Here is a 9,772-nt window from a genome sequence, read left to right as displayed (position 1 = left end):
CAGTACCATTGTAGTGCAGAAACAGTAACATTATAAGAGTAGTAAGAAGTGTATGTTCAGGATGGATAGCATGAAGAGAAGTAGAATATGGTTATGTATAATTGTAATTACAGTATGTGCATTTGTAAATAAATAACACTATGGGTGGAATAGGGTATTTGGGGGCTTAGTTGATTGGTTGTCACCAGGATACAGAGCTACAGTCCAGTCGGGTGACAGCCACAGAAAAGAAGCTTCCTCTGAACCTGCTGGTTCGGGTGCAGAGAGACCTGTAAATAATAATAATAATAATAATAATAATAAAGACAATAATATTTTTCAAGACCATAGAGAATGCTGTTGCAGTACTCCAGTCTTGAGGCGATGAGGGCATGGACGAGAATGATGCATTGTTGAGCCGTCTGGTTACAGTAACACAAGACCCATCCTGTCAGACTAGGCCAGAAGTCCCGTCACCGGAATGATGTAGAGGACTTTGAGACAGTCATGTGGCGCCTATGACCAATGGTCACAATACAGAGGACACCTGTCCAGTCAATGAGCAGTGCTTGACAAACATCATGTGTAGAAGACCCATTTTGCAAAACGATGTAGACACCCATCTATTCTCAGGAGCAGTCCTTCTATAACGGGCAGCAACAACTGCAGAAAAATCCCCGGGCTTTGCCTTGCTCCTTCCTGGCCTGTGCCTTGCTTCTTCCTGGCATGTCTTTCTGCTTTGGTGATGAGCCTGATAACAGCTGACAACCTGGAAATTAGAAATAGAGATAAAACAAGTGTACAAAGAAAGAAACTACAATCTCAGTGTTTCTCTTGACATGTTCAAACATACTGATGACTATAAAGTCCACTTATAAAATGCAGGTCTATGCCTTTAATATAGTGCGCAAAAGTATTTAAAGAGGGTGGACCAAGTCCTAGTATGGTTTAGGTGGTTGAATCAGCTGTCCCTTAATAGTGTACGCCAAATTGTATTAACTGAACAATTTGTTTCTCCATCTACAATATGGGCCTATGTATGCTTTATGATATGCCAGAGTAAGTAGGAAGGTGGGAAATGTCTTAATTAATATTAATTGACATCTAGAGGCTATGGGTTTTCACAAAATATGTGGTTTAGGTGGTCAATTCAGCTGTCCCTTAATACACTAGCACATGGCCCACCTTCCTGCAAACGTTGGAGGACATAAATGAATACATGGCACTATTTTGTATATTGGCAAATGAATGGGGCATATGATAGGTTTTGAGCTCCAACATAAAGGCAAAGCAGTTTCAGCCATGCAAACCATATATTTTCTTAAAGCTTGTCACTTATACATGTGAGTTAACATAATACATTAGCACATGGTCCACCTTCCTGCAAACGCCTTATGATGCACCAAAGTCAGTAGGAAGGTGGGACATGTCTTAATGTATATTAATTGACATCTAGAGGCTATAGGCTTTCAGAAAATATATGATTAAGGTGGTCAATTCAGCTGTCCCTTAATAGTATAGCCCGAGATGTATCCGCTGTATAATGCGTTTCTCGATCTACAATATGGGCCTATGTACACCTTATGATATGTCAAAGTCAGTAGGAAGGTGGGACATGTCTTAATATATATTAATTGACATCTAGAGGCTATAGGCTTTCAGAAAATATATGCTTTAGGTGGTCAACTAAGCTGTCCCTTAATAGTACAGCCCAAGATGTATCAGCTGTACAATGCATTTCTCGATCTACAATATGGGCCTATGTATGCCTTATGATGCACCAAAGTCAGTAGGAAGGTGGGACATGTCTTAATGTATATTAATTGACACCTAGAGGCTATTTGCTTTCAGAAAATATATGGTTTAGGTGGTCAATTCAGCTGTCCCTTAATGGTATAGCCCAAAATGTATCCGCTGTACAATGCGTTTCTCGATCTACATTATGGGCCTATGTACACCTTATGATGCACCAAAGTCAGTAGGAAGGTGGGACATGTCTTAATGTATATTAATAGACATCTAGAGGCTATAGGCTTTCAGAAAATATATGGTTTAGGTGGTCAATTCAGCTGTCGCTTAATAGTATAGCCCAAGATGTATCAGTTGTACAATCGGTTTCTTGATCTACAATATAGGCCTATGTACGCCTTATGATGCACCAAAGTCAGTAGGAAGGTGGGACATGTCTTAATGTATATTAATTGACATCTAGAGGCTATTTGCTTTCAGAAAATATATGGTTTAGGTGGTCAATTCAGCTGTTCCTTAACAGTATAGCCCAAGATGTATCAGCTGTACAATGCGTTTCTCGATCTACAATATGGGCCTATGTATGCCTTATGATGCACCAAAGTCAGTAGGAAGTTGGGGCATGTCTTAATGTATATTAATTGACATCTAGAGGCTATAGGCTTTCAGAAAATATATGGTTTAGGTGGTCAATTCAGCTGTCCCTTAACAGTATAGCCCAAGATGTATCAGCTGTACAATGCGTTTCTCGATCTACAATATGGGCCTATGTATGCCTTATGATGCACCAAAGTCAGTAGGAAGTTGGGGCATGTCTTAATGTATATTAATTGACATCTAGAGGCTATAGGCTTTCAGAAAATATATGGTTTAGGTGGTCAATTCAGCTGTCCCTTAATAGTATAGCCCAAGATGTATCCGCTGTACAATGCGTTTCTCGATCTACAATATGGGCCTATGTATGCCTTATGATGCACCAAAGTCAGTAGGAAGTTGGGGCATGTCTTAATGTATATTAATTGACATCTAGAGGCTATAGGCTTTCAGAAAATATATGGTTTAGGTGGTCAATTCAGCTGTCCCTTAACAGTATAGCCCAAGATGTATCAGCTGTACAATGCGTTTCTCGATCTACAATATGGGCCTATGTATGCCTTATGATGCACCAAAGTCAGTAGGAAGTTGGGGCATGTCTTAATGTATATTAATTGACATCTAGAGGCTATAGGCTTTCAGAAAATATATGGTTTAGGTGGTCAATTCAGCTGTCCTTTAATGGTATAGCCCAAGATGTATCCGCTGTACAATGCGTTTCTCGATCTACAATATGGGCCTATGTACGCCTTATGATGCACCAAAGTCAGTAGGAAGGTGGGACATGTCTTAATGTATATTAATTGACTTCTAGAGGCTATTTGCTTTCAGAAAATATATGGTTTAGGTGGTCAATTCAGCTGTCCCTTAATAGTATAGCCCAAGATGTATCAGTTGTACAGTCGGTTTCTCGATCTACAATATGGGCCTATATTCAGCACAGCGACAACCATATCTAGCAAAATCACAGTAAAAGTAATGTAAAAGTGATGTAAAATACCTGCCAATTGTCCTCTGTATCCACCGCTGCAGTAGACCATGATGTGAGGATGCACTCCATAACACAGCTGTTAATGGAAGCAAGGACTGAGGTGTCAAGGCCATCATGCTTCAGCCTCTTCAGGAAGTAGACAAATGAGTAGCCAAACAAGGACAAACAAGGCCTTGCTTACATGCTGGCTGTCTTGTAGTTTGACACCACTCTCCTTTCTGTGAGTGTTCTGTTAGAGTCATATAATGAAGTGCAACCCATACATCAGGATAGGAGCAAGGATCTGTGAAAACATAAGTAGAGGGGAGAAAAAAAAGACATAAAAATATGTCGAGAAAACATTGCAGGACCATCCCTAAACAACACATCAGGACACCTTTCTTTCCTTTTTCATTTGATCACTACTGCAATTCATAGACATATGTTGTATACAGGTGAGACAAGGGTAAAACTGATGTGGGTATTTATTCTATTATAGAATAGGCTACTAAAATATAACTCCACAACTTCAAGTGTCAAGACTGTAGTTTTGGAGGAGTATTTGTAGTTCTTATGCAGGAAAATCAGTATAGGCTACTTTGGACATTAAAAGCTGCATGCACTACGTAGTACACACATGCGTACAATGCATTATTTTGGAGATAGAAATGTTGTTGTACTGCTTTGTTTTTCAGAAAAACGGTAGAAGCCTATAACAGAATTTTTTGTCACATGAATTACCCAGACCCAAAGAAACAAATAGCTTATTATGTGAAACTGACCTGCTTATAATTTAATGTCAAACACCATCTCAACTAATTGAAAAGCAGGATTGCATCACAATCGCACTCATTCCGATAATTTAACCATAACGTGGAGAGCATGCTACTTTTTTGTTGTGTTACCTGGTATTTCTCTTTGTCAGTGACAAAAAAAAACAAGATAGTTAACATGGCCAGCAATGTTGAGGGGAAAAAACTAGACAGTATTGCTACGACCTGTGAAAGAAGGGTGTTGAAGAAAGGTCATGCAATTAATAGAGATATGTCACATCCCATACACCAGGCATATGAGGTGTTGCCATCAGGGAAGTTCAGGCTACCTTCTTTCCAAACAAATTGAGCCAGTAGGTAATTCATTCCAACTAGCATTACATTGTTGAACAAGACGTTACCTGCAGGACCATGCACTTTTTTTCCAGCTGGACTATCACAGTATGCACAACTGCACTTTATCATTCTATACATGTGTAGTGGAGTCTATGCCTTCTGTCCTGGGGCCGTATTCACAAAGCCTTTTATCTTACCACTAGGAGTACTCCTAAATCGCACTAAAAGATTTTAGCTAGGAGTTTTCTCTTAAAAGTTATTCACAAAGCCTTTCAGACCTACTCTTAGTAAGGAAAAATGGCAACTCCTAAACTAAGAGTGAGTCTTCGTTGCTATGGATGACGTCATTACTCATGCACGAGCTTGACTGAAGTGACCACCTTGATTGGCTGATGATTGTAACGCGGGAATGATTCCAAACACCTCCCTTACGATGATGAGTGACAGGTGACAGGTCTGAGAATGCGTGCGCTACACAAGTAGCTCGAAGGACGGAAGATGATGAATAATTGAATAAAAAGGCCTAGCCTAAATGAATAAAGAGTAAGGCAAAACAAATAGCCTACAGTAGTAGCCTAATGAAACATACGGACTGATGCAGTATCTTTTGCAACATTATTGAATGTCACATATGCCTACGTTTGCAAAGAAGAGACCATTTTAATTTGATTCACAATGAAACGTTACATTTAACTTACATGTTAACAATGAGTAGTTTTGGTTGTTGTTGGTGGCGTTATTGCATCCCTTTTATGAATGCAAAATTGTTCCCTCGCGATTGGAAGCTCCTGTTGCCGCATAGGCGACGCATTTCAAAACATCGCAACGTGAAATGCCACAAAAAGCTGTTTGTGAATAGGTCTTAGTGAGTTAGGAGTCCTCTCGACTACTTTTAAGCTGTCCCAGACTTAGGTGCTACTTTTAGGTCTAAAATGCTTTGTGAATTACTTTTAGTGAAAAAAATTAGGAGTCCTAAAGTTAGGAGTGACACGCCCATTATTTTTAGGAGTTGCTCCTAAATTCGCCACTTAGGAGCTACTTTTAGCCTTAAAATTCTTTGTGAATACGGCCCCAGATGTTGTGTATGTGTGGGGGTGTGGTAGGGTGGGGGCGGTTGGGGTGAGGGAAATTCTGGTCTATATTCCGTCTTGTATTCAGTCTTGTCTAACTGTCTACTGTATGGCGCAGAACAATTTTCCGAAAGGACAAATAATAAATCTATCTATCTATCTATCTATCTATTATTTTAGAAGATTTTGGTTTGACTTTGGTTTGAACACCTTTCTACGAAAATCAAGCTTGGGATAAAGTAATTATACACTACTCACCCTGGGGCTCATATAGGGTTTTTCCTCTAGACCCTGCAAGTGGCAATAAAGACAATTTAGACCACCATGGCGTAAAGTATATAAGCATGCTTAAAATGCAACAAGTACAAAAAAATCATATACAGACACAAACACAATCATACACAATCAGATTTTTATGCCTGTTGGACAATTCAACCATCCACACTCATCCCTCTCCTCTCAAGGGACATATGTATCTCTTTGCATTCAACATAGTTTTCAACAACAACAATAACAAACAGCAACAAAGCTTTTCTACATATGGGTGTAGAAGTTTTGATAACATATGGCTCCTTTTATCCTAAAGAATGTCTAATACATACCGACTGGCTCATCAAAACAGGAAAGGCTATCCAGACCAAGTCCATGTAGATCCTTCACAGTTGAAAATGAAGAGGCCTTATCTGAAAAAGATCAATAGAAACCTTACTCTAAATACCCATCCAAGAACAATTACTATGTGTTCTCCTTTTCTTCAGTAGCAAATACACTGCCCATGAATCAGAAATATATTGGTGTCCCAATATAATGTTTACTCATAACAGCTGGCAATAGTGATTGCATGCAGATAAGTAACCGTGCAGCAAGATTGTGTCAGCTTAATGTTACAGTTTGTGGCATGGGACAGTTAGGAAACAGTAGGTGAATGGCGTGGGTCAGCATAGGAGACGGTAGACGAATGGTGCTGGACAGTAGGCAAGAGGCAAAATATAGTAGGCGAGTGGCGCAGGACAGTAAAGGAGACAGTAGGAGAGTGGCATGGAACAATAGGAAACAGACACGTCACCAACAACAGTGCGAGTGGCCTACTGTAATTACTGCTATTATCATTATTACTGTATGTATTACTATCAATTTGTTTTGTTATAGGCTAGACACACATTCCATATTCACTGTATAGGCTATTTCTGTCTCTGTACACATGTCATCTGGAAAACTTGCCTATTTATCTAACTACACTTCTGGTTGGATGTCAACTGCATTTCATTGGCTCTGTACCTGTAGCCTACTCTTTTAAATTACAATAAAGTTGAATCTAATCTAAATCTAGCCTAATCTAATATCTATATTATTATCTAATATAATACTACACACATTGCAATTATCTATTGAATTAAACCCCTCTCTTAATCAGGTTAAAGAAATACAATATTATATTATAATATAAGTGAATATCTAACATCTGGAGAACTGCTGTATCAGAATACAATTGTTTTATACCTGATATGTGGCCTATAACAATGCGCGTTTTCCCAACGAAATCTATTCACGTTCATCATGATTATCGATTATACATGCCTGGCTGATAGGCCCAGCTGTTAGCTGTAGCCCACACTAACAATATTACGCTAATTTACACAGACAACAGCTGTTTTACAGATTAATGTAACATTACATCATGCACGTTAGCTAAATTATAAGTTGTGCAAGCCTACTCTGAATTCACAGTATTGCCCATGCATAGGCTACTATTTCATGTTAAATCAACTTTAAAATGTTTTGCTCAATTGCTAGCAAAATAATCATGCTAGCGGCAGTAGCAAGGCTCACCTCATTTCCCATTTGGATTCTTCTTTTTTCTCCGTCCCTGCTCGGTTATTGTTTCTGGATTCTGGGGTTCAGGCTTCTCAAACTGCTAGCCAGAAGGTGGCTCCTTCTAATCCACAACTCAAAACAGGCTTAAGAGTGTGAAACTGCACGTCAAAAGCATCAAATAACATTCTCCCCATTTTGTGAGGTCAGGCTTTTTTGACAGATGACGTGGTTCTGTTGGCTCGTTGAAAGCGAAATACAACGTGATAGTAACACGATAATTACGTTTTGCTCAACACGTTTTTTAACAAGGAAACGTGTTACACAACACGTCCCAATAGATTAATTAACGTGACAGTGACACGTTCAGACGTGAGACTGGGTTGGGATTGTGACATGAGTTAGCATGTTAATCACCGACCACATTATAGCCTGTTAACTGCTCACCTCGCTGACCACCTCCTGTGGTCGTGGCCTGGTCTGATCAATGGCAAAGGTCAATTGATATCCATACAAACAGCACAGATGCTTAGCAGCTTTTATTGGAGCGTTTGACCTTGCACGCCAGGCAACATTATTGACTAAATTAGTTCTCTATGGGTTTTAATGGTTTATCAATGAAGACTGCAAAAAGTGAAAAGTGCCACATTACAACAGTTCACATCGATACCTTGATAATCCTTTCCTCTTCTCTTCTCCCTGAAAATATTGTTATTCGCTGCGTTTAAATAGTTTTGGATGATGAAGTTGGCAATTCTGGAAAACTCAAAGCATAAGAAAGTAATAAGAAGAAATGTTGTTATTGAAAGATTCAATAAAAAGGTTGCAGACTGGATGAAAGAAATAAAAAGTAGTGTATAATTATATATACGCCATATAAATATTGTACAGACATTATGACACAGAGGCCATGAAAAGAGCTTTGAGATGAGACACAGCAACAGGCATGATGCAGTTGGAGACAACAACTGTCAATTAGCAGATAAACTGACAACATTGCATATGGGAGAAATTGGATTTTGTACCATTTTGTCAAACTGAATAATGGCATCCTTCTCATATTGTTATTCCATTTGGCTATGTCTGCATGAACTGCTAAATAAAGGCTTGATTGTGTGCTGTGTAACTGAAAACCAAAAAATTGACCGCTCTTACCATTTATTTTAAATACAAGGCAACTTAGACAACTGATTGGCTATTACAGTAATCCAATATTATTAACTAATTTACTACTAAAGGAATTTGTAGTAATAAAGGAATGCACTGAATGTACCGCAGCATACATTACCCCTCTCTCCCAACATCTTTCTGGCTGTTCTGTCCTTGTCTAGTTTATTTAAAATTCAGTTTAAAAGCCAAATAAAGGCATTTCAATGTTCCTATTTAATCATGAACTTATTATAGGGTTTCTTGTCAACTCCTGACACCTTTTAGATTAGACTGAAGGGGATAAACAGTCAATCATGCATGCCTTGTCTGTCCAAATAAATCTGAACAGCCATTACTCAAAACCATTTCTCCTGACCATACTCCTGGCTGAGAATGTGCAGCGATACCATGATTAATTAGTCTGAATAGAATTCATTAATTATGTTGAATCAAACCAAACAAATTAGCGCAGAGAATGGTCCAAGGCACAGCAAAGGATGGTTTTATTGCTCCCCGCATTGATTTGCAGTCACAGAAAGTTAACACCATAAAATAATTGTCACTTGTCTCATTAAGATTACTTTTTAATTGATGGCATTGTCACCCAGTCCTCTTACATCTTCTCTTCACTTCAGTTGCCATAATCTGGCAAAGTCACAGGGGTTGTTGACCAATGGCGATGACGTGAGCGTATAAGACTGAAGAAGTGTGGGGAGAGTAGCGTGTAACATACTCACTCGAAAGAGCAACACACGTCTAGTGCTTCACAGAAACAACGCATACGCTTACGTGACTTGACCCATACTTGACTGTCAAGAGGCCTCTTCATGTGACCTGTGTATATTTCCAGAGAGGAAGAGAGATGGTTTGACAGAAATGTATGCTACAGTGCATGCTGTAGTCGTTTATTCAGTCCCCCAACACCAGCATAGACAAACAAACACACTAGCCAATGTGCACATTGCAAAAGTTCATTCATTGTGTATCTATTGCAAATAGTCAAAATTAAGACATTAATATGACTGTTTATGTCATAGGCTGCATATATAGAATTATTCTTTTGCATTATTTTGCACATCTTTCTGCTCTACCACAACACATAATACATAATTTCTTTGCTGACTGTTACATTCTTGTGTTTTTGTCTTGTGATATTGTTGTTATTTATTGTTTAGTATTAGGAAAAAATGTCCTTATCTGTTGCACTTTTTGTCTTATCTGTTGCACTTTTTCTTCTTTACCGTGGGATAGAGAGAAACGCAATTTGAATTCCTCTGCATGTCTAGTACAGTATATGTGAAGAAATTGACAATAAAGCTGACTTTGACATTGACTGATAG

General features: G+C 38.7%; 1 long non-coding RNA gene across 1 annotated transcript; it reads right to left on the bottom strand.

Moving 5' to 3' along the window:
- Positions 1 to 696: 696 nt before the first annotated feature.
- Positions 697 to 7,663, bottom strand: LOC143115067 (uncharacterized). The gene is made up of 5 exons (XR_012985041.1): positions 7,302 to 7,663; positions 6,074 to 6,154; positions 5,730 to 5,762; positions 3,323 to 3,596; positions 697 to 748 (listed from the first exon to the last, which is right to left on the bottom strand). It is a non-coding gene; the product is annotated as an uncharacterized LOC143115067 (long non-coding RNA).
- Positions 7,664 to 9,772: the final 2,109 nt, after the last annotated feature.

Source organism: Alosa pseudoharengus, unplaced genomic scaffold (assembly GCF_046254945.1).
Source record: "Alosa pseudoharengus isolate Yale_2024_CS ecotype anadromous, Long Island Sound unplaced genomic scaffold, YU_APseudo_1.1 YU_APseudo_1.1_scf_9, whole genome shotgun sequence".
Lineage (NCBI taxonomy): Eukaryota > Metazoa > Chordata > Actinopteri > Clupeiformes > Clupeidae > Alosa > Alosa pseudoharengus.
Note: the sequence above shows the minus strand (reverse complement) of the source record. Positions and strands in the feature narration are given on the sequence as shown.